The 23,966-nt window shown below is 44.0% G+C and overlaps 1 long non-coding RNA gene across 1 annotated transcript in view; it reads left to right on the forward strand.

Moving 5' to 3' along the window:
* Nucleotides 1-3,636: 3,636 nt before the first annotated feature.
* LOC120927921 overlaps nucleotides 3,637-23,966 on the forward strand; it is a 38,629-nt gene continuing 18,299 nt past the window's right edge. Inside the window, exon 1 of the long non-coding RNA XR_005747149.1 lies at nucleotides 3,637-3,914. This is a non-coding gene — a long non-coding RNA (uncharacterized LOC120927921). The remainder of the gene's footprint in view (nucleotides 3,915-23,966) is intronic.

The following is a 23,966-nucleotide window of genomic DNA, read 5'->3' on the forward strand; positions in this document are numbered from 1 at the left end:
TCGAATTTGGCGCGAACGACCCGTTTTGTTTGTATTTCGACGAACGATCGAACATACGATGTTCGAGTCGAACATGAGTTTGACTCGAATACGAAGCTCATCCCTAGCTGTGGGATGATCTGGGCGCTTGTTATGTTATCTGGGGCTCTTCTGGGCATGCAGTACATGTAGTCTGCAGTGTGGGATGTGTCCGGAGGTACCCAGGACCAGCGTGGAGCACAAGTGGCCGACGTTTGAGGCCGTTCGTACCGTAAGTAGGAGTCATTGGTAACTTGGGCGTTCGTAACTCAGGGACTACCTGTATATGCACTGGTTGACTTAAAGCGGAACTTTAGTCATTTTTTTTACTTTCCTTGTTTTAAATTTGGATAGCAAAACATTTTTTTTTTTTTTTTTTTGACAGTAAATACCTTCTACAGCCCTCTTTCTTTTCTTGTCTGGTAAAAAGCCTAGGCTTATGACATCATGCACAGCTCTCTCTCTCACTCTTGTGAGAGTTTTCCAGGAAGGGAGGGGGTGAGTCATGAGAGGGAAAATGAAAGCTGCAGAGCTAGAGGTGAGCCTCTGTGTGTCTGTGTAAATCCAGGAAGTGAACAGGCAGCAGCTTCAGATGCCCACAGTTAAAATGGCTGCAGCCAGACTTAGTGGAGGGAGACTTTAATGAGGTGCCTGCACCTATTTCTATCCTCAACCATGGACTCCACTCAGCTACGCCAGAGTGAACAACGATATTAAAGGCCTCTCAAGCACATCTATACTTCATAAAATTTCAGTCTTTGCAGATGACCTACTGTTTTTAGATCCTTGATGTCTTAGTAAAGAGAACCTGTAATAGCAAATTGCTATCACAGAGGGTCTATTGGCCCCTATGTGATGGCAAAAAAAAAGTTAATTGTAGCTTTTTTTTTTAAAGTAATACAAAAATAATAGAAACATGTATTTAGATCCCCCACCCCCACATACACATAGAAAGTGTTCTGACAGGGGGACTGCCCCCCCCCCCGCTAGAACACACCAGTCAGCGGGTTGGCGAGAGCCCTGATCAGATTCCGATCAACTGCTGGCCTATCAGGATGCTGGCCGTGAGAATGTCAGGAAGGTTCTACTGTAGCAGCTGATCTCGGCCAACATTCAGCCTGCGTGTATGGGGTTTAAGCCTCTTCTAGGATCATTCAATAGGGCATAGCTCCCAACTGTCCCCGATTTCGAGGGACTGTCCCTGATTTGGAGCAATGTCCCTCATTCCTCCTCATTTGTCCCTCATTTTGGTCTGATCTATATATTTGTATATAAAATGCTTTTTTTATACTTTCAAAAAGTGTTTTCCAGTGCTAAACCTTTCATCCAATTACTAAATTGCTGAATTTATACATTTTAAAGAGGAAGTAAAGCCCCCCCCCCAAAAAAAAAAAAAGAAACCCTGCAAAACAAAGGCATAATGAGTTGAATGAATGAATGAATGAATGAATGAAAAACTTATATAGCGCGGCACATGCAAACTGAATCGCCTCTGGGCGCTTGATGTTTCGTGTCTCATGACATCAAAAGAGCAGAGTTTTGATTCGTCTTCTGAAAGTCAGGTGGTTTTCCTCCAACCGAATGCTGGTTGGTAAAGCGTTCCATAGTCTCGGACCTTGAAAAGCAAACCTTCTTTCTCCTTTGGACTTGTATTTGGTTTTTGGAACCTTGACCAGATTTTGGTCAGTGGATCGATTAGAATTGTGAGGTTCTATCTTGTCGCAAAGATATTGTGGAGCCTTCCCATGGATGCACTTATGCTCATTATGAGGTACTTACCTGAGATCAAAGCCCCCGCAGCGGCCCTCGTTCGCCTCCTCCGTCGCCGCCATTACTCCCGGAGTGACTTCTGGGTATCGTGGCCGGAGCCGCGATGACATAACTCCCACGCATGCGCGGGAGCCGTCAGTGGCAGCACGATGGCCTTCATTAATGGCACGCTCAGTGCTCCTGCACCGTTGTCTATGGCGCACATGCGCCGTAGACATCGGTGCAGACTTTTCTGAAAATATCTCCTAAACCGTGTAGGTTTAGGAGATATTTCTTGTACCTACAGGTAAGGCTTTATCTAGGCTTACCTGTAGGTAAAAGTGGTCTGTAAGGGTTTACAGCCACTTTAAAAGCCAATTTAAATGGAAGAGTAGTGGTTAAAAAAAGCACTTGTGGATTAAATTAACATTTTTTTTGGAGTTAATTCTCCTTTAAGGGGGTGTGGCAGGGGGCATGTCCTATGCCTACATACGTTTGGTAGTAGGTGTCCCTCCTTCCCATCTCAAAATGTTGGGAGATGTGCACTAGGGAAGCACAAAGCACTTATGGGATGGGTTATGAAAACATGTTAGCTCTCTATATACTACATACCTCCCAACTGTTATACCGCGTACACACGACCGTTTTTCATGACGAGAAAAATTAAATTTTTTAAATTGGTCGTGAAAAACGGTCGTGTGTAGGCTCCAGAGCATTTTTCTTAACTAGAAAAATGGGCGTTTTTTTTTTAGAACCTGCTCTATTTTTTCTTGTGGTTTTTCACGTCGTGAAAAATGGTTATGTGTACGCTTTAACGAGGGGGAAAATAACGCACGTGCTCAAACGCAAGTTATGAGACGGGAGCACTCGATCTGGTAAAACTAATGGAGATAGTAAAAGTTTGGTGAGAGACGAATGTGCTAACACGCGGTAACACGAAATCAGCCCAAAGGGTGACGCTATTCGAATGGAACTTCCCCTTTATAGTGCCGTCGTACGTGTTGTCGTACATGTTGCACGTCGCTGCGCTTTGTTTGAGCCTTTTTCATTCACGGACGTGTGTATGCAAGGCAGGCTTGAGAGGAATCACGACAAATCACGTCGAGAAAAACGTTGTTTTTTCTATGACATGAATAACGCTTGTGTGTACGCGGCATTAGAGATGGGAATGAGGGACACCTATTAGCAAAAGTATGCAGGCATAGGACACACCCCTTGCCACTCCCCCTTAAAGGAGAATTGTACAAAAAAAATGATTAGTTAAACCCACAAGCGATTTTCTTTACAACTACCATTGTTTTATATTGGCTTTAGAAATTTACAATTACAAATTGGATGAAAGGTTTAGCACTGGGAAACACTTTTTTGATTACTAAAAAAGTGCATTTTATATACAATTATGTAGATTAGACCAAAATGAGGGACAAATGAGGAGGAATGAGGAACAGCGGGATTTTGTTCCAAATCAGGGACAGTTCCTCGAAATCAGGGACAGTTCCTCGAAATCAGGGACAGTTCCTCGAAATCAGGTACAGTTCCTCGAAATCAGGTACAGTTCCTCGAAATCAGGGACAGTTCCTCAAAATCAGGGACAGTTCCTCGAAATCAGGGACAGTTCCTCGAAATCAGGGACAGTTCCTCGAAATCAGGGACAGTTGGGAGCTAGGGATACTAAGCAGTGTTTTGCTCCCCGTGTGAAATCCAAATGTTGATTTCCAGGGGAACTGAAATACAGGAACAAAGAATAACAGAGTAGAAGATTGCGTAAATCATCACATCCCTGGCATGTTTTACTTTTTATGGAAAGGCACATTACAGTGGAGTGTATCTTGTTCAGGTCCCCCCAGTCATTCCTAATTATGAGAGCTCTGGGTGTGATCCAACATCCGATCATTTACATGTTCACTCCCAATGTCCTACCGGCTGCAATTTATACACTTTCATTCCACAATGAGTGATCAGGCTTGGAGCAACTCTGGAGAGGGAAGGATGCTCTAAGAATCCACCAGTCATATTGCTATGATCAAAGGAGCTGACAGTCTAATTATCAACGACTGCTAAAAAATGTGTTGACCTGCAGGGAAGGAGCTGCATCTGCCTGAATACAAGAATTTTGGAGATTTTTTTTTTTAAAAACTCGACAAAAAGTAAGTGACTTTTTTTTTTTTTTTTATTATTTAACAAACTGGATAGAAAAATGCATAATATTAAACTAGCCATACATGTTACAGTCTGATTGTACAATCTACTGAGCGAACTGAAACTATCCTACAATTCAAATATACTATATAATTGAGGTAATGTATATATATATATATATATATATATATATATATATATATATATATATATATATATATACACATACATATATATATATATATATATATATATATATATAATATAGTACTATATTATTTATTTTTTAGGCATTTCTGAAAATGTAGATTATTAATACAACATTATATGATCGTTACTAACTGCAATATTATTTCATGTATTAGTATATTATATAATATAGTATTGCATTATTTATTTTTTAGGCATTGCTGCAAATTGAGATTATTAATGCAACATTACCGGTATATAATCCTTAATAATTGCAATATTATTTCATGTATAATATAGAATTATATTATTTATTTTTTAGGCATTGCTTCAAATTGAGATTATCAATACAACATTATATGATCATGAATAATTGCAATATTATTCCATGTATTAGTATATTATATAATATAGTATTATATTATTAATTTTTTAGGCATTGCTGCAAATTGAGATTATTAATACAACATTACCGGTATATAATCCTTAATAATTGCAATATTATTTCATGTATAATATAGAATTATATTATTCATTTTTTAGGCATTGCTGAAAATTAAGATTATTAATACAACATTATATGATCTTTACTAACTGCAATATTATTTCATGTATTAGTATATTATATAATATAGTATTATAATATTTATTTTTTAGGGATTGCTGCAAATTGAAATTATTAATACAACATTATATGATCGTTAATAACTGCAATATTAATTCAAGTATTAGTATATAATATAGTATTATATTATTTATTTTTTTAGGCATTGTTGCAAATTAAGATTATTAATACAACATTATATGATCTTTACCAACTGCAATATTATTTAATATATTAGTATATTATATAATATAGTATTATAATATTTATTTTTTAGCATTGCTGCAAATTGAGATTATTAATACAACATTACCGTTATATGATCGTTAATAATTGCAATATTATTTCATGTATAATATAGAATTATATTATTTATTTTTTAGGCATTGCTGCAAATTGAGATTATCAATACAACATTATATGATCATGAATAATTGCAATATTATTTAATGTATTAGTATATTATATTATATAGTATTATATTATAAAATTTTTAGGCATTGCTGCAAATTAAGATTATTAATACAACATTATATGATCTTTACTAACTGCAATATTATTTCATGTATTAGTATATTATATAATATAGAATTATATTATTTATTTTTAAATATATTATTATTTTTAGCTCCGATAAAGAAAAATAAATAAATAGAAGCTGATTGGTTTCTATGCAGAGCTGCACCAGATTTTGCAGTCCCCAGTTTTGGTAAATCATCCCCAGGCAGTCTGCAGGACTGTGGCATTACACCCGCAATCAACTGATCACGAGTGCAATGCTTACAGGCAGGGCAGGACTTAGGGTGGTGGGGGCCCCTGGGCTTGAGTGTTGAAGGGGCCCCCTGGAGCCGAGAATTGGGGGGGATCGAAGTTGTTGAGCGGGGGGGGGCGAATTGAAGTTGTTGAGCGGGGGGGAGCGCATTAAAGTTGTTGAGCGGGGGGGATTTTGCAGTTGTTGAGGGGGGGAGTGCCTCTCACATGTGCCAACAGCCGGGGCCACAGACTGTCATTAGCCCGGCTGTCGGCTTTCTTCCCTTCAGCAGCCACAGTCCTCCACACACCACTCCGGTTCCTCCTGCTTCGGTGCTGCCTCCTCTTGCAGTGCGGGAAAATTAACCCTTTTGCGGAACTGCGGGAAGAAGCTGTCTGTGCGGGAAAGTCCCACAGAATCCGTGCGTGTTGGGAGGTATGCGCAGGGCCGCCATCAGGAATTTTGGGGCCCCTTGCACAGCTTAAGGCATGGGCCCCCTGAAGCAGAGAACCTAGGGGGGGTGGGGGTGCTGCCGCCTGAAATTGAGAAGCGTGGGGGCTGCCGCAAATTGAGAAGCGGGGGGGCCTTTACAAAAAAAAGAAGAAATAAAGAAGAAAACAAATATATATATAAATATATGTAGCCATCCGGGGCCCTGGGGACCTCTGGGCCTTTTAATAAAAAGAAAAAATAAACCTCTGGGCCCTTTAATAATAAAAAAAAAAACATTTATAAAAATTACATAAAAAAAGGGAGGTTGCCAAACCCGGGGGCCCTGGGGACCTCTGGGCCCCTGGGAACCTCTGGGCCTTTTAATAAAAAATAAAAAAATAAACAAAAATAAAAAAATAAACATTTATAAAAAAAATAAAAAAGGGGGGGTTGCCACATGGGGCCCTGGGGACCTCTGAGCCCTTTAATAAAAAAAAATATATATATATATAAAAAAAATGTAATTTTTTTTAGAAAAAAATTAAAAAGGTGGGTTGCCATCCGGGGGCCCTGGAGACCCCTGGGCCCTTTAATAATAATAATAATAAAATATATATATATATATATATATATATATATATATATATATATATATATATACATATATTATATATATATATATATAAAAATAAAAAATATATAAAAAAAACATTTTTTTACAAAAAATAAATAAAAAAAAGGGGGGTTGCCGTCCGGGGCCCTGGGGGCCTCCGGGCCCCTGGGGACCTCCGGACCCCTAAAAAAAAAAAAAAAAAAAAAAATTGTTTTTTTTTTTTTTTTTTTAAAGGGGGCCCCCTATTGGGTGGGGCCCCTGGGCTTGAGCCCAGTCAAGGCCAATGGTAAGTCCGGCCCTGCTTACAGGCTCCTAACTAATATAATAAATGCTTTTTTTTTTTCCTGCAATGAAATTTACATTTATAAAAAAATATATATTTTTTATTTTTTTGTAAAGCTGAATTTATCCTTTAAGGAGGATGGTTATTCATACACTTCATCTGGCCACACACATTCCAACCTGATTGTGCAATCTTCTTAAAATTTACCAACTACTGTCTAGATAAGCAATTCTCAGCCAGGGTTCCTCCAGAGATTGCTAAGGGTTCCTTGACCTGTGGCTGATTGATCTTCCATCAGATGGTGTCTGAAGAATTTTGGGGCCAACACCACTTGGCAGAGTCAGCAACATGACACCAATAATCTTTTTAGCTACCTGTAAGGGTTGCCTTCTTTCCACTGACCACCAATGTAAGGGACATTAACACATTAACCCCAGTGGGTTGGTTTTAGCAGGAGTTCCCTGAAACCTGAAAGATAATTCAAGGATTCCTGTGGGTAAAAAGGTTGAGAAAGGCTGGTTTAAGCCGGACAAAGATGGTTTAAATCTCAGCCGGTTCAGCAGGAAGTTTAATAACTCTCAGCAACCAATCAGGATTCAGATTTTACTATTCGGCTGCAGCATAGACATTTCATAACATTCCTGATTCTTGCACTGCCTCTTCAGGAAACCTAATGGTTTAGGTCTTTTCAACCTCACTCTAAGTTTTCTTTTTTTTTGTTATTTCCTTCAGCTTGGTTAAAGCCTGTGGGCTAGATTCAGATAGCCCGGCGTAATTTTCTGCGGGCGTAACGTATCTCAGATACGTTATGCCGCCGTAACTTAGGGCGCAAGTTCCGTATTCATAAAGAACTTGCGCCCTAAGTTACGGCGGCGTAGCGTATGTGGTCCGGCGTAAGCCCGCCTAATCCAAATGTGGATGATGTGGGCGTGTTTTATCTAAATTTAGTGTGACCCCACGTATTTGACGTTTTTTACGAACGGCGCATGCGCCGTTCGTGAAAGAATCCCAGTGCGCATGCTCGAAATTACGCTGCAAATCGTCAATGCTTTAGACGTGAACGTAACTTAAGTACAGCCCTATTCGCCAACGACTTACACAAACGACGTAAAATTTTCAAAATTCGACGCGGGAACGACGTCCATACTTAACATAGGATACGCCTCATATAGCAGGGGTAACTTTATGCCGGAAAAAGCCTAACGTAAACGACGTAAAAAAATGCGCCGGGCGGACGTACGTTTCTGATTCGGCGTATCTACCTAATTAGCATATTCCTCGCGTAAATTGACGGAAGCGCCACCTAGCGGCCAGCGTAAATATGCAACTAAGATACGATGGCGTAAGAGACTTACGCCAGTCGGATCTTAGCCTAATTTCGACGTATCTTGCTTTCTGAATACAGAAAGAAGATACGCCGGCGCAGCTTTGAATTTACGCGGCGTATTAATAGATACGCCGACGTAAATTCTTTCTGAATCTAGCCCTGTGTTGACATTTTTACCTACAGGTAAGCCTATAATAAGTCTTACCTGTAGGTAAAATGAATATCTCCTAAACGTGCACCTTTTAGGAGATATTCATGGATGCAGCCAGTTACATCACCGGCGCATGCGCTCTGAAGGTCCGGCATATCTTGCAGGACCTTCAGAGCTTAATGCCGAAACCGAGGGCTCCTGCACACATGCTGATCGCCAGTGAAGTCATTGGCCAATTGCATAGCCAGAGTGCGCGAACCTGGAAGAAAGAAGATGGTGGAAGATGTCAGCCCTCTCAGCGCGCCACTGGAAGGCTTTGTTCCAGGGTAAGTATTTCATAGAGTGCTAGTATGCGATGGACCGCGGTTTACTAGCGCTTTAACAAGCAAGCACCTCTCGCAAAGAGCAAATGCTAATGCAAATGCATGATCCCTTTCATGTATAAATGTTTGGGAATAGAAATATCCTTATCCTTAGTACAATCTTTTTGAAGTTTTTAGAATTTCACTGTTTGGAAATTCAGTAACATGAAGGTTGCCATTGCTTTTCTGTATTGAAAATGCTGGTTGCCTGCCTGCTTTACTCATCCTCTGGCTTCAGTGTTTTCGCTCTGTCATTGACCTGGGGCAAGTATGTAGATTAACCGGTTATACTGCGGCAGAAGACCTCCTCTGGGCAAAATCCCGTAAGGGTACATCCTTCTCTTTAGCGGCCACCAGAGGGCGTGCGTGCGCTACACAGCGGGGGCCCCATTGCGCGTGGCCGGAGGGCATGGTCGACACTGGTCACGCGCAATCGCGTGCACAAGCGCCAGCATGGGGATTTGTGTGTGAAAACACACAAATCCCTGTGCTGTCAGGGAAAAGGAGCCATTTTGTTTGTTTCTACTAAGTAGGAAAAACGATATGTCTCCTCCCCTAGTCAATCCTATCCCCATACAGTTAGAACACACAAATAACCCCTTGATCGCCCCTTGGCGTTTACCCCTTCCCTGCCAGTGACATTTACACAGTATCAGTGCATTTTTATAGCACGGATCGCTGTATAAATGCCAATGGACCCAAATTTTTCAAAATTGTTACTCTTTTTTTTTGTTTATAGTGTAAACAATAAAAACCGCAGAGGTGATCAAATACCACCAAAAGAAAGCTCTATTTGTGGGAAAAAATATGTAAATTTTGTTTGGGTACAGCGTCGTATGACCGCGCAATTGTCAGTTAAAGTGACGCAGTACCAAATTGTAAAAAGGGCTTAGGTCGGGAAGGGGTAGAATCTTCTGGGGCTGAATTTAAGAAAGTTAGAGAGAACTCAGTGTCCTTATTTTCATAATTGTTCAGAAGCGTGTATCAGAGATACGTTACGCCGGCACATAGATACACAATTGTATCTGAATCTAGCCCTGTAACTTTAACTGGCTAGCCTGCCTGCTCTATCTACCTAGAAAAAATGACACTCTCAATCTCTCTCTAACCACCGCCCCAACACACTACACATAGTGTGGGGCGTGTACTAAACCCTCTGAGCCATAATTGGCCAAAGCCACCCTGGCACCCAATTATGGCTCTCTGTTTTTTGCGCGCTGTGATTGGCCAAGCATGCGGGTCATAGTGCATGCTTGGCCAATCATCAGCCAGCAATGCCGCAGTGAATTATGGGCTGTGACCCGCCACTCGAATTTGGCGCAAACGGCCCGTAACGTTAGTTTTTCGACGAACGGACGAACATACGATGTTTGAGTCGAACATGGGTTCGACTCTAACACGAAGTTCATCCCTAATGGCCGGCTTTAAGCTTTTCTTCCACTTTAAGTATTTTACAGTTAGAAAGGGGATATCAGCTGCAAAACAATAGATATAAGTTTATCTTTCATATTCCTTTGTCCCATTAAATTGAAGCTGAATTCTTTAAAATAATTGTGGTTAGCCTCCACAGGAAATCATACCAATGAACAGTATAACATTTCTGTAAACCCCCATCGGTCTCTTTGTATCAATATCACTCTGACCTGATTCTCCCCCCTTCCTTATCTCTTCTGTGTGATTACACTGTGTATTTCAGAAGAGACAATGGATCGGAGAATTCTGGGTTATCTTGCAAACAGGTGCACAAATAATTCTATTTTCTCAGCCCTTATTATCTGGTCAGGAATTAGGGTGGGGGTGTAATTTATTTGAATTGAACTGATGTACCAAACATATATGGAGGCTGCAATCCGTTTCATACAATGCATTGTAACAAAAGCTAACCCTTCCCTGAGTGATAAATCCTGCTGATTGGCAATAGTAGTGTAGCTCTCAGGAGCCCACAGTTTAAGGGTCCTAGGCTCTTTACCCATAGTTGCACCCATAGCAAGACACACTGTGGTTGATTTACTAAAAAATCTGGTATAGCTGTGCAGGGTAGCCAATCAGCTTCTAAATTCAGCTTTTTCAATTAAAGCGGAGGTCTGGTAAAAAAATAAAATAAATTAAAAGTCAGCAGCTACTAATACTTTAGCTGCTGACTTTTAATAAGGACACTTACCTGTCTTAGTCGCCAGCGATGTCGGCCGCCGCCATCCACAGTTTCCTACTTGCCATGCGCGAGCAGCGCAGCGCTATGTGAATGGGCCGGGCCCCATTCACAAGAAGAAACCGAGTGTAGGAAGCAGAATAAGATCCACCGCGGAGGATGAAGAGGCAGATTAGGGACTTCCGCCTAGCAACCGCTATTTCAGGTAAGTAAAAGTAAAAAAGTTTTTTTTTAAGGGTGGAACTCCACTTTAAGTTTTGACAAAAAAACCTGGAAGCTGATTGGTTTCTATGCACAGCTGCACCAGATTTTGCACTCTCCAGTTTTAGTAAATCCACCCCACAGTAACAGTCATGCCGACGAGAAAACTGCCGTCTTTATATTGGTCGTGAAAACCGGTCGTTTGTATGCTCCCTAGCAGTTTTCTTGACAAAAAAACTGCCCGCAAAAAAATGGAAACTAGCTCTCTTTTTTCTCGTCGTGTTTCCCAGAAGTCTTTTTCTCGTCGCGAAAAACGGTCGTGTGTATGCTTTTCCGTGGGTAAAAAAAAGCGCACGCTCAGAATCAAGTATGCAGCCCAAAAGCAGCCCAAAGGGTGGCGCTATTTGAATGGAACTTCCCCTTTATAGCCCCGTCGTACGTGTTGTACGTCACTGCGATTTGGTCGGGCGTTTTTTTGCATGAACGTGTGTATGCAAGTCAGGCTGGAGAGGAATCACGTCGGGAACATTTTTTTTTTCTGCCGAGAAAAATGGTCATGTGTACGAGGCATAACTCCTTTGGCTCAATGAACAGTCTAGGGGTATGCTTTTCTGATGCTTTAAAGCAGAATGTTGACTCGGATAGGAATAGGGTAACAGTAAAAGTAACTTGAGGACACTATCTTCCACCTAACATTTTGAGCAGAGTCCTTGCACAAGCAATTAGATAACTGAGCTATAACAGGACACCTCAGACAATGTCCTCATTGAGCAATGCCGACTCTAGCACCTGAGAGTTGGCAGCAACACACAGTCTCAGGGATCTCTCACTCCCATCTTTACTACTGTCCTTGGATAATTGGACGCCTCCTTTCAATATCTTCCAGACACCTCTCTGGTGATCCCAGACGAAAGTCCCTAAGTCAGCTCCAGCAACTTTTAGCAGAATAGGCCACCCATCTAGCCTAGCTGAGACCTCAATGAACAGAAAACACATTGCCGGCCTGCCCAGGAGGGCAGTAACCCTCCAGGCTGAAATCTCCTCCCCCTAGGACAAGACCTCTGTTTCAAGTCTCAAAGTATTTATACACTCTCCCATCCACAATTTGGGCACCTCTGCTCAGGGATTGGCCAGGGCTGCATCAATTGTAAGCTACTGATTTGACTCCCCAGCCCACTATTTTCCAGAATCTTTCCAGGCAGACGGGGGAAGTAGTCAACTCTGCAGCCAGTGAAACACAGAACAGACCGAAATAATCACATGCAATTCAACTGATTGCAGAACTAAATTTACCCAACCTAGAACCTATCTAGCAGGGTGCTACAGTAGCTTTTGGCATATAGTTCCTGTGTACAGACAAATGCTTCAACTTAAATCTGGGCTTACACTTTATAGTTTTTTAGTGGGTTGAACAAAAAAAAATCAGACAGATCCCCACATTAACACAACCAATGTTGATGCAGGGAAATCTCTCCCACTGAGTCATTTTATTGTGACAAGTGGACTCCCCTCCAGAATATACTGATCAGCGCTCGCATCGTTTGGCTGTGAGTGCTGATCGAATCCTGTTTTTCAATCGACAAAAGCCGGTTAGACTGGTTTCTTTTGAACAGACAGCTGAACGCACGGACCGAAAGTTGGTCAGCAGAACGGACAATTATTATATCTACAACCAATTTCTTTTTCAGTTGTAAATAAAATAGGGAAGATTTCTGTCAGTATTTTCTTTACTTTTTTTGCTGTCTTGTTGGGTAGATTTTCCAAGGAAATATCCTAAAGGTGAGGGGGAATGCTCCTCTTGGAAGGTTGTCACTGAAATTAAGGCTTCACTCCATTTCCTATAATACATTGTGACCCAAAGCTAACCCTTCCCTAAATAATACATACTGCCAATTGGCACTGGTAGCCATTGCGGTAGAGTTTCTGGCGTACAAAGCAATGCTCCACCTTAAGTCGTCCTCCCATTAACCATACCCAGCACTTAAAATATATCCACAGCCAAAATGTTTTTGTTCAGTAGGTAGGAAACTATTCAGTCTCAGGGGGCCACACAATGAGATTGGCGGCAAAGTGATTTAACCTTACGCTGTGTAGGTTTTTTTTCACTGTCAGGGCAATAAGGATGTGCAACTCTCTTCCACAATTGGTGGTGTCGGCAGGAACTATTGAATGTTTTAAAAGACTCTTGGATGTGCATCTTGGTGAACACAATATACAGGGATATGGGAAATGATTATTGAAATGAACACGCATACGCCAAGTACACAGTTTGAACTGGATGGACTAGTGTCTTTATTCAACCTTACCAACTATGAAACTATGTAATAAAATAGGAAAAAGTTAAACACTAAAGTCAATTTTTTTTTTGTTAAAATACCAAACATGTTATACTTACCTCCACTGTGCAGCTCGTTTTGTGTCCCCTTACCCTGTCTTCTGGGGTCCCTCGGCGGCTGTCTCGGCTCCTCCTCGCAAGAGCTTTCCACCCTAATGCGAGCGAGCTTGCATGGTGGAAAGCTTTTGCGGGAGCGCTCCCGTGATACAGCGGCGGGCATAGCCGTCGACTGTATCACTCGGCTACGCCCCCCGGCGCGATGCATCATCGGATGTGATTGACAGCAGCGCCAGCCAATGGCTGCGCTGCTATCAATCCGTCCAGCCTAGTCAATCAACGGCGAGGCTGGGAACCGAAGAGGATCACGGGGACGTGTGCGGGACTTTCGAGGGGTGAGGAAAGTAAAACGGGGGTTTGGGGGGGGGGGGCGGTACCGTCAGATGTTTTTTCACCTTAATGCATAGGATGCATTAAGGTGAAAAAACATTTACCTTTACAACCCCTTTAAAATCAGTCTTGGGTGTATGTTCCAAGGAAATCTCTAAAAACAATTGAGGGGGAATTCCCCTTTCAGACTGTTGTCACCGGAAGACAGGCCCGGACTGGGACAAAAAATAGGCCCGGGCATTCTAAGCCGAGCAGCCCATTTTGTTAAAAACCAAAGTTGCGGATTGTCACTTGCCACGTCACCTGCCACACATTGCAGATTGTCCCTTTCACATCACCTGCCACACATTGCAGATTGTCCCTTTCACGTCACCTGCCACAAGTTGCGGATGTCACTTGCCACGTCACCTGCCACACATTGCAGATTGTCCCTTTCACGTCACCTGCCACAAGTTGCGGATTGTCACTTGCCACGTCACCTGCCACACGTTGCAGATTGTCACTTGCCACGTCACCTGCCACACGTTGCAGATTGTCACTTGCCACGTCACCTGCCACACATTGCAGATTGTCCCTTTCACGTCACCTGCCACAAGTTGCGGATTGTCACTTGCCACGTCCACTGCCACAAGTTGCAGATTGTCACTTGCCACGTCACCTGCCACACGTTGCAGATTGTCACTTGCCACGTCACCTGCCACACGTTGCAGATTGTCACTTGCCACGTCACCTGCCACACGTTGCAGATTGTCACCTGCCACGTCACCTGCCACACGTTGCAGATTGTCACTTGCCACGTCACCTGCCACAAGTTGCGGATTGTCACTTGCCACATCACCTGCCACAAGTTGCAGATTGTCACTTGCCACGTCACCTGCCACACGTTGCAGATTGTCACTTGCCACGTCACCTGCCACACGTTGCAGATTGTCACTTGCCACGTCACCTGCCACACGTTGCAGATTGTCACCTGCCACTTCACCTGCCACACGTTGCAGATTGTCACCTGCCACTTCACCTGCCACACGTTGCGGATTGTCACTTGCCACATCACCTGCCACAAGTTGCAGATTGTCCCTTTCATGTCACCTGCCACAAGTTGCGGATTGTCACTTACTACATCACCTGCCACACATTGTGGATTGTCCCTTTCATGTCACCTGCTACAAGTTGCAGATTGTCCCTTTCATGTCACCTGCCACAAGTTGCAGATTGTCCCTTTCACGTCACCTGCCACAAGTTGCAGATTGTCCCTTTCATGTCACCTGCCACAAGTTGCAGATTGTCCCTTTCACGTCACCTGCCACAAGTTGCGGATTGTCCCTTTCATGTCACCTGCCACAAGTTGCGGATTGTCCCTTTCATGTCACCTGCCACAAGTTGCAGATTGTCCCTTTCACGTCACCTGCCACAAGTTGCGGATTGTCCCTTTCATGTCACCTGCCACACATTGTGGATTGTCCCTTTCATGTCACCTGCCACACATTGTGGATTGTCCCTTTCATGTCACCTGCCACAAGTTGCGGATTGTCACTTACCACATCACCTGCTACACATTGTGGATTGCCACTTGCCATCTCACCTGCCACACGTTGCGGATTGTCACTTGCTAAGGTGGTGTTTTGCTTGTCAGAGTCAGGTAGCAGAGAGATGATGTAATCTCCCTGCTGCCTGCACAGTGAGGGCGGAATTTACTGCCGGTATGCAAGGCGGGCATGGGGCGGTGAGAGATGATGTCATCTCTCTGCTCCCCCGGCCACTGGCTTGTTGATTGGCCAGCCACCCACAGAGCCGACCAGCTGACCGGACACTCTCTGACTCTCACTCGCTGCGGAACCGCCCGCTCAGACTCTCTGGCGCCAAATTCCGCAACTAAAACAAATTTCTCTGGGGAGTGCCAATTTCCCTGCGTCCGCCCATGGAATACGGCCAAATTACAGTACCTATAAATCTCCATAGGCAACGCTTTTAAAGTCTTTACAGTTACCAGTTTAGAGTTACACAGGAGGTCTGGTGCTAGAATGATTGCTCTCACTATGTTTGCGGCGATACCTTACATGTGTGGTGCTATTGGCATTTATTTATTTTTCCTTTTGTCATTTTTTCTACGATTTTTTTTTTTCTTCTTGTTTCTGACGTCACAAGGTAAGAGGAATAAGATCAGTTTCTCTCACTGTGTGCCTAGAGCTGGATGCCACCAGTAGCATTCTTACTGGGTTGCCCACTCACACAGGAGAGCCTGGTGAAGGCAGCGGTGGGAGGGGGTATATATATGTGTGTATATATATATATATATATATATATATATATATATACCCAAAAGGTGTCCCAAAGTCGGACTGCATTGCATTGCTTCAGATGAACTCACACAATTTCAAACTGGCAATGCAGTCTGACTTCGGGGGCGATTTGTCTATTCAAATTGCCCCCGAAGTCGGCAAAAGTAGTACAGAAACTTCTTTTGGGAATTGGTGCGGCGCTGCAAAGTCGATGACACACTGATTCGGACAGTACTATTGCCGGCTATAGCTGCTGATTTGGTATGCGATTTAACATGTCAAATCGCATGCCAAATCGGCCCAATGTGAATGCAGGACACCTTTTGGGTACAAGAACTGTCCTTCTCTCACACAATGTCTGACACCATCACTTTGCCCCTTTCACACTGGAGGCGCTTTTCAGCCCTTTTCAGGCGTTTTAGCACTAAAAATAGTGCCTGAAAAGTGCTAGTAGGGTGCTTTTAACCCCCGCTAGTGGCCGCGAAAGGGTTAAAACCGGCCGCAAAGCACTGCTGCAAAGCTTTGCCGACGGTTCGTCGGCGCTGCCCCTTTGATTTCAATGGTCAAGGGAACTTTAGGAGCGGTGTCCTGCTAGCAGCATCTTTGGGGCGCTGTAAGGAGTGGCAGTGCACCGCTCCAGTGTGAAAGCCTCCTGGCTTTCACATTGGAGTGAAAGGAACGGCTCTTTCAGGGCACTTTGCAGGTGCTAGTTTTAGCGTTATAGCGCCTGCAAAGTAACCCAGTGTGAAAGGGGTACAAGAGCATTGCTGGTTGGTTTGGAGAGTTTAGTAACCTGTAACAACCAGATTTCATGATTCTGCACTTAGGCTTCTTTCACACTGGGGTGCTTTGAGGGCGCTAAAGAGCTAAAAATAGCGCCTGCAAAGCGCCCTGAAAAAGCGTCTCCCAGGGCTTTCACACTGTAGCGGTGCGCTGGAAGCACGCTCAAAAAAGTCCTGCCAGCCGCATCTTTTGAGGCGCTGTAGGAGCGGTGTATGCACCGCTCCTAAAGCGCTACTGCCCATTGAAATCAAGGTGCAGGGCTGCCGAACTGCTTTGCTGGCGGTTTTAACCCTTTTTCAGCTGATAGCGGTGGTTAAAAGTGCCCCGCTAGCGGCCGAATAGCGCCACAAAAAGGACAGTAAAGCGTCGCTAAAAACAGCGGCGTTTTACCGCCAACAGCACACGGATCCAGTGCGAAAGTAGCAATAGACCAATTAGGCAATGATTCATAGTTGTGTACTACGAATCACTGCAATTTCACAGAAGTCCATTTAGTTCTGATTGGCAGCTGTGGAGAAATACCTCCTCCTGCTAGTAAATATATATTTTATTTTCATTGATATCATAAGACTGGCAGACTTTATCAGCTTCTTCTTGCTAGTGATCCAACTAGCAAGAAGAAGCTGATGAAGTCTGAAAGTCTCATGATATCAATGAAAATAAAATATATATTTACTAGCAGGAGGTATTTCTCCACAGCTGCCAATCAGATTCTTATTTCAGGGTCGTTTAGGCATTTTTATTTAATTGCTCATTTAAAACATTGACAGGCAAGCTATATAAAAAAAAAACATTGACAGGCAAGCTATATAAAAAAAAAACATTGACAGGCAAGTTATAATAAAAAAATAAAATAAAAAAAAAACATTGGCAGGCTGCCATACTGTGTCACTTACCTTTCTAGACGTCCAGCTCCTTTTAAGACATCAGGCCTCCTCCAGCAGCTCCTCCCCCTTCACGGTCACATGACCGGCCTGACGTAATGAAGCCCTCCTTCCTTCTAAGCCTAGAGCAGAAGGCTGGCCAGCGGCCGTGGAGGCGGCTGTGTAGCCGGCCGTGGTGAGCGGCGCCGCCGTGCCAGCACAGGGAGAAGCCCAGCCGCTGCCTCAGAGTGTGGGGGGGAACCCGGCCGGACACCTGCCTAATACAAATGCGGCCGTCTCCGCGGAAATCGGCCGCGAATTCGGCCGCGATCTTGGCGCAAAGAGGCCGGCTGAGCGTGGGGAAATGTTAACTGGCGGCCTGGTAGCCGAGGCCCACCGGGCATATGCCCGGTGTGCCCTATGGCCAGTCCGGGCCTGCCGGAAGAGCTATCCCTATTAGAAGATTTACTCTCACCTCCTTGTTCTGGTGACAACAACCCTAAAATTTTGGATTTTTCACTATGTTCTGTCCCGGTGACCGTTGTCAGTGAGGCAAATAGAGGGATGAGTCTCCCTATAGACAGAATCATAAGTTGACAGACGTTCTAATGTTTCTCTACTATATCCCCAAAAAGTTAGCCTTAGGTAATCTTAACCGTGTTATCCACAGGATACTGTAGTCGGTGAAAAGTGAAAACACAGGTGATGCCATACTCTATATATTTTGAGACAGGGAAAAAACAGTAAAAGCACCTAATGCAAGTCAGGTAATGAATACTGGCCCAGCGCACTAATGGAAATTAACTTATGCGGTTTTAGCACTTGCGAAAATCGCTAGTCATCAAATGTATAAAGCAGTGCAGCAGCTATTATATAAAAAAAGCAAATAGTTCAAGTATGCCTATAATCTCAATGATCTCTTACACTGAATAAAATAAACATTAACAGCGCTTATTTCAAGCACTTCGCGTTTAAAAGTAAAATGTGTCACCACATCCTGCTAAAATAGAAAGTTTCCGATGGAAAATGCATATATGATAAAACACATAGATAAACCTCAGTAGAAAACCTCAAAATAAATTATACTGATCACAGAGTCCTCAATACAATTAATAAGGCTCTAATATCTTCTGACAGTGATGGATGTCTGAGATACTAAAATGCACAGATGCACAGAGTCTTTCTGTCAGTCCTAATATTAACCACTTGCCGCCCGCCAATGGCATATTGACGGCGGCAAAGTGGTTGTAGAATCCTGACTGGACGTCATATGACGTCCTCAGGATTCTGAGCCGCTGCGCGCCCCCGGGGGTGCGCATCGCAGCGATCGTTGTTGCGGATTGTCAGTCTGACACCCCGCAACACCGATCTCGGTAAAGAGTCTCTCACGGAGACTCTTTACCACGTGATCAGCCGTGTCCAACCACGGCTGATCACGATGTAAACAGGAAGAGCCGTTGATGGCTCTTCCTCACTCGCGTCTGAGAGACGCGAGTAGAGGAGAGCCGATCGGCGGCTCTCCTGACAGGGGGGGTTCACGCTGATTGTTTATCAGCGCAGCCCCCCCTCGGATCGCCACATGGACCACCAGGGAAGAAAAAAAAGGGGGGGGGGGCAAAAAAAGTATGGGGAAAAAAAAAAGTCTGAAAAAAAAATGTCTGAAAAAAAAAAGATGCCAATCAGTGCCCACAAATGGGCACTGACTGGCAACATAAGTAAATCAGTGCCGCCCCACAGTGTCCATCAGTGCCGCCCCACAGTGTCCATCAGTGCCACCCCACAGTGTCCATCAGTGCCACCCCACAGTGCCCATCTGTGCCACCCCACAGTGCCCATCTGTGCCACCCATAAGTTCCGCCCATGAGTGCCCATCTGTGCCGCCTATGAGTGCCCAGTGCCGCCCATGAGTGCCCATCAGTGCCGCCCATGAGTGCCCATCAGTGCCGCCCATGAGTGCCCATCAGTGCCACCCATGAGTGCCCATCAGTGCTGCCTATGTGTGCCCATCAGTGCCGCCTATGTGTGCCCATCAGTGCCGCCTATGAGTGCCCATCAGTGCCGTATACCAGCGCCGCCAATCAGTGCCACCTCATCTGTGCCCGTCAGTACTACCTCATCGATGTCCATCAGTGCCATCTCATCTGTGCCCGTAATTGAAAGAGAAAACTTACTTATTTACAAAAAATTTACAGAAAAAATAAAAACATATTTTTTTTTCAAAATTATCAGTCTTTTTTTAGTTGTTGCGCAAAAAAAAACCGCAGAGGTGATCAAATACCACCAAAAGAAAGCTCTATTTGTGGGAAAAAAAGGATGCCAATTTTGTTTGAATACAGTGTAGCATGACCGCGCAATTGCCATTCAAAGTGCGACAGTGCTGAAAGCTGAAAATTGGCTTGGGCGGGAAGGTGTGTAAGTGCCCTGTATGGAAGTGGTTAAGGGAAAAACTTGAGATACACTTCAGCAATAACTGTGATGGTGCAAACATTGACACGTAGGGATCCCCCAAAGGGACCTCACTCACCAGATAGATGTCATCAATGAGCATGGAACGCTGACTGTTTCTCAGGGGTATGTTATAGTACAGCTGGATCTCTCCTCCGTCCCTCTGCTAACACCTGGTGGACTCTGGTAGTGCTCAAATGGATGCGGTCATGTAAGGATAAGAGGGAGACTCCACATAGTGTAAAACGTTTATTTCAAATGAGGAAAAGCACTCTTAAATGTTATGCTTACAAGATTAAAATTCAAAAATGGTGCTTTGTCACAATCAATACGGCGAGCGGCTCTCACTAGTTCAGCTGCCTGGGGGATTCCTCCTCCTGACGCCGTGAGTCCCGGGATCCCGCTCACCTGGTTGGACGGTTGGATCCCGTGGCCACGCCCTGACGCGTTTCGTGATTGGTTTTCACGTCTTCAGAGGGCGTGGCCACGTGTAGTGAACCAACCCCATATATAGCGCCTTTCATTCAAGCCGCCCGCCCTCTGCGTGACGTCGGCTGAATGATAACTGAGTGCTGGGGACGCCCTGTGTTGACAACTACAGCTGATCAGACGTGGCTGGCGTCACGTCTTCAGCTGACAGCTACGCTGGACGCCTATCTGTTACCTTGGTAGTGTCAACTCCCTGCGTCCCCAGTGGTCAATGTGTATAGCGCGCTCACTTAGTACTAAACACAGCATATATGTGTCATCATTCCAAGATAGTATTTACTGGGTACCTTTCAAGCCTGGAAATGCACCCATAAAGAATACATATCATGTTGTACTAGGACGATCTGTGATCAGTATAATTTATTTTGAGGTTTTCTACTGAGGTTTATTTATGTGTTTTATCATATATGCATTTTCCATCAGAAACTTTCTATTTTAGCAGGATGTGGTGACACATTTTACTTTTAAGCACGGAGTGCTTGAAATAAGCGCTGTTAATGTTTATTTTATTCAGTGTAAGAGATCATTGAGATTATAGGCATACTTGAACTATTTACTCTATATATTTTACGGGAATGGACCATAGGCTGGTATGACCCAGGGTGGTAAAAAACAAAGAGGAGATAAAGGCACTCTGGTGGAGGTGGATAGCTGGTCACAGGGATGATAGTAATAAGATGGCACTTCTGGCAGCACTTTGGTTAGAGGAGAAGCAACTCTGAAGATATAAAAAAAGGAAAAGAAAGGCGCCTTTAAGGCCGCGTACACACGGTCGTTCCAAACCGATGAGAATGGTCAGACGGGCCATTTCCTTCGGTTCACCGCTGAAGTGGCCTGATGGTCTGATGTGCGTACACACCATAGGCGTGTGCAAGGGGGGTGCCAGGTGTGCCTGGGCACACCCTAATCCTGGGGTTGGCAACCTGTCAATGGTGGGCAGGTGACAGGTAAACCGCAATCCTTCCTTGCCGGTCCTCAGAACCTGGATAGGAGAGGCGGTGGGGGTGGAATTTAGTGGGATCGATCTGTATTTTCCTCCTGCAGCAGCTGAAAGTAGGCTGCTCCTCCTCTCCCTTTTGTCAACATTCAGCTGCCACAGGAGGAAACAATAGGGGATCGGTACTAGGTAATATAGGGGATGCCACCCCTCCGTTCCCTGTTCCTCTTTCTTCTGTTGCCTGGATCCCCGTGTGCTTCCTTGCTCCCCCCTTTCTCCCATTGTTTCAGGATGGAGAGCAGGCATATGTGTTGGAGCTTTGGGGTGCACACCCTAATGCAATAGGCTGCGCACACCTATGGTACACACCATTGTTCCAAAAACCCATCGGGTCAGAACGATGTGACGTCAAACACACGACATGCTAAATAAAACGAAGTTCAATGCTTCCAAGCATGCGTCAACTTGATTCTGAGCATGCGCGGGTTTTGAACCGATGCTTTCTGTACTAACCATCGGTTTGGACCGATCGGGCAGCGGGCCATCGGTTCGATTTTAAAGCATGTTTTAAAATTTTGGACCGAAGGACAACGGACCGATGGGCTATACACACAGTCGGTTTGGACCGATGAAACTGAACCTCGGTCCAATCTCATCGGTTTTCTCCGACCGTGTACCCGCGTAAGTGCAGTATGCAAAATTTAATAAGGTGCACAAAGGGTTAAAAGCACTTACAAGATCGTTGAGTGTTAAAAGTCCTCATCTGTGGCATGTGACCATCCTCAGGATGGTGGTAGAGAGCAGTATAGAGCCGTCCAGCAGGTGTAAAGAGTTCTCATACGTGTCGGAGAGAGGAGGCAGCAGGGAAGCCTGTATTCCGGGTTCACTGCGGGACACACAAGGCTGATGGTGTCAGTGGGGAGTAGGGGGTGGCAACGCGTTTCGGAGCATGTGTGGCTCATTCGTCAGACCTCTGAGACGCGTTACCGCCCCCTTCTCCCCACTGCCTCCTCTCTCCAACAGCTGGACGGCTCTACACTGCTCTCTACCACCATGCTGAGGATGGACACATCCCATAGATGAGGTATCCTGATTTTATCATGTCTTTTAACAATGATCTTGTAAGTGCTTTTAACCCTTTGTGCACTTTATAAAATTTTGCATACTGCACTTAGAGGCGCCTTTCTTTTCCCTTTTGGTATGACCCAGGGAGTGGGAAGAAAGTTGATTTTGTAGTACAAGCTTTCAAAAATGATCAGATGCCTTCACCAGGCATGATGGAATCACATAAAGGGTATTTCCGTAAAAGCGTATACAGTAATACCTCGGATTACGAGTAACGGGGTTAACGACTTGGTTTGCGAGCGTTGTTTCGCAAAAAAAGCAGGATTCAAGCCTTTGTGGTACCGCATTTTGCTAGAGGTGCAGGGGCGCCGCTGACATTCGGAGCCGCTCGCACGCACGCACCTCGAAAAACACTCCGTTCCTGAGTGTTTCCAAGCCTCTTCGAGTGTATGTGAGCAGCTCCGAGCGGTTTCCCAGTGTCTCCGGCACCCACCCATCTCTGGTCACAACCGGTACTGCATAGTGCATACCATTGAAGTCACTGTGAAACTAATTATCTGAGTTTCCATTGACTTCTATGGGGAAACTCGCATTGATATATGAGTGCTTTGGATTACAAGCATTCTTCCTATACTCGTAGTCCAAGGTTTCGCTTTATGACAAAATGTATTCAGTTAGCCAAACATAACATATCACCTATATTTTCACCTTCTTAGTAATCCTAAAACTAACCTGCCCTTGTGTGAACTTACCACCTTGCTTACATACTCAACTCTCTTGCACTGCAATCTGATGACCATCCCTTCCAGTACTGGAAGATATTTGTGCCAAGTCTATTGTTTCATTCCTTAGTACGTCTCTTTATTCTTTTTTTTTTTTTTCGTTTTTTTGTGCTGTTAGTTTTTTGGCATGGTGCCTTTAACCTTTCCCTAATCCCTAAGGCCCCATTCACACTGTCTGCTACATTAACACGTATACATTAGAGCTCTGCATTAAGGCAGGTCATTTATGCAACTAGCACACCTTAACCATTTGACCTCCAGAAAATGTACCCCCTTCATGACCAGGGCATTTTTTTGCGATACGGCACTGTGTTATTTTAACTGACAATTGCGCGGTTGTGTATTGCTGTACCCATTTAAAATTTATGGCCTTTTTTTCATGTATTTGCTGAAATTATTTTTTTTTTTCAGAAAACCCCCCAATATTTAATAATAATACTTTCTGCTATAAAACATATATAATAATAATAATAATAATAATAATAATAATAATAATAATAATAATAAAAAAAGAAAAATCTAATTTCTTCATACATTTAGGCCAATATGTATATTTATTTTTATTAAATGTTTATTAGTAATGGTGGCGATCAGCGACTTTTAGCGCCACTGTGATATTGTGGTGGACATTTG

Source organism: Rana temporaria, chromosome 2 (genome assembly GCF_905171775.1).
Source record: "Rana temporaria chromosome 2, aRanTem1.1, whole genome shotgun sequence".
Lineage (NCBI taxonomy): Eukaryota > Metazoa > Chordata > Amphibia > Anura > Ranidae > Rana > Rana temporaria.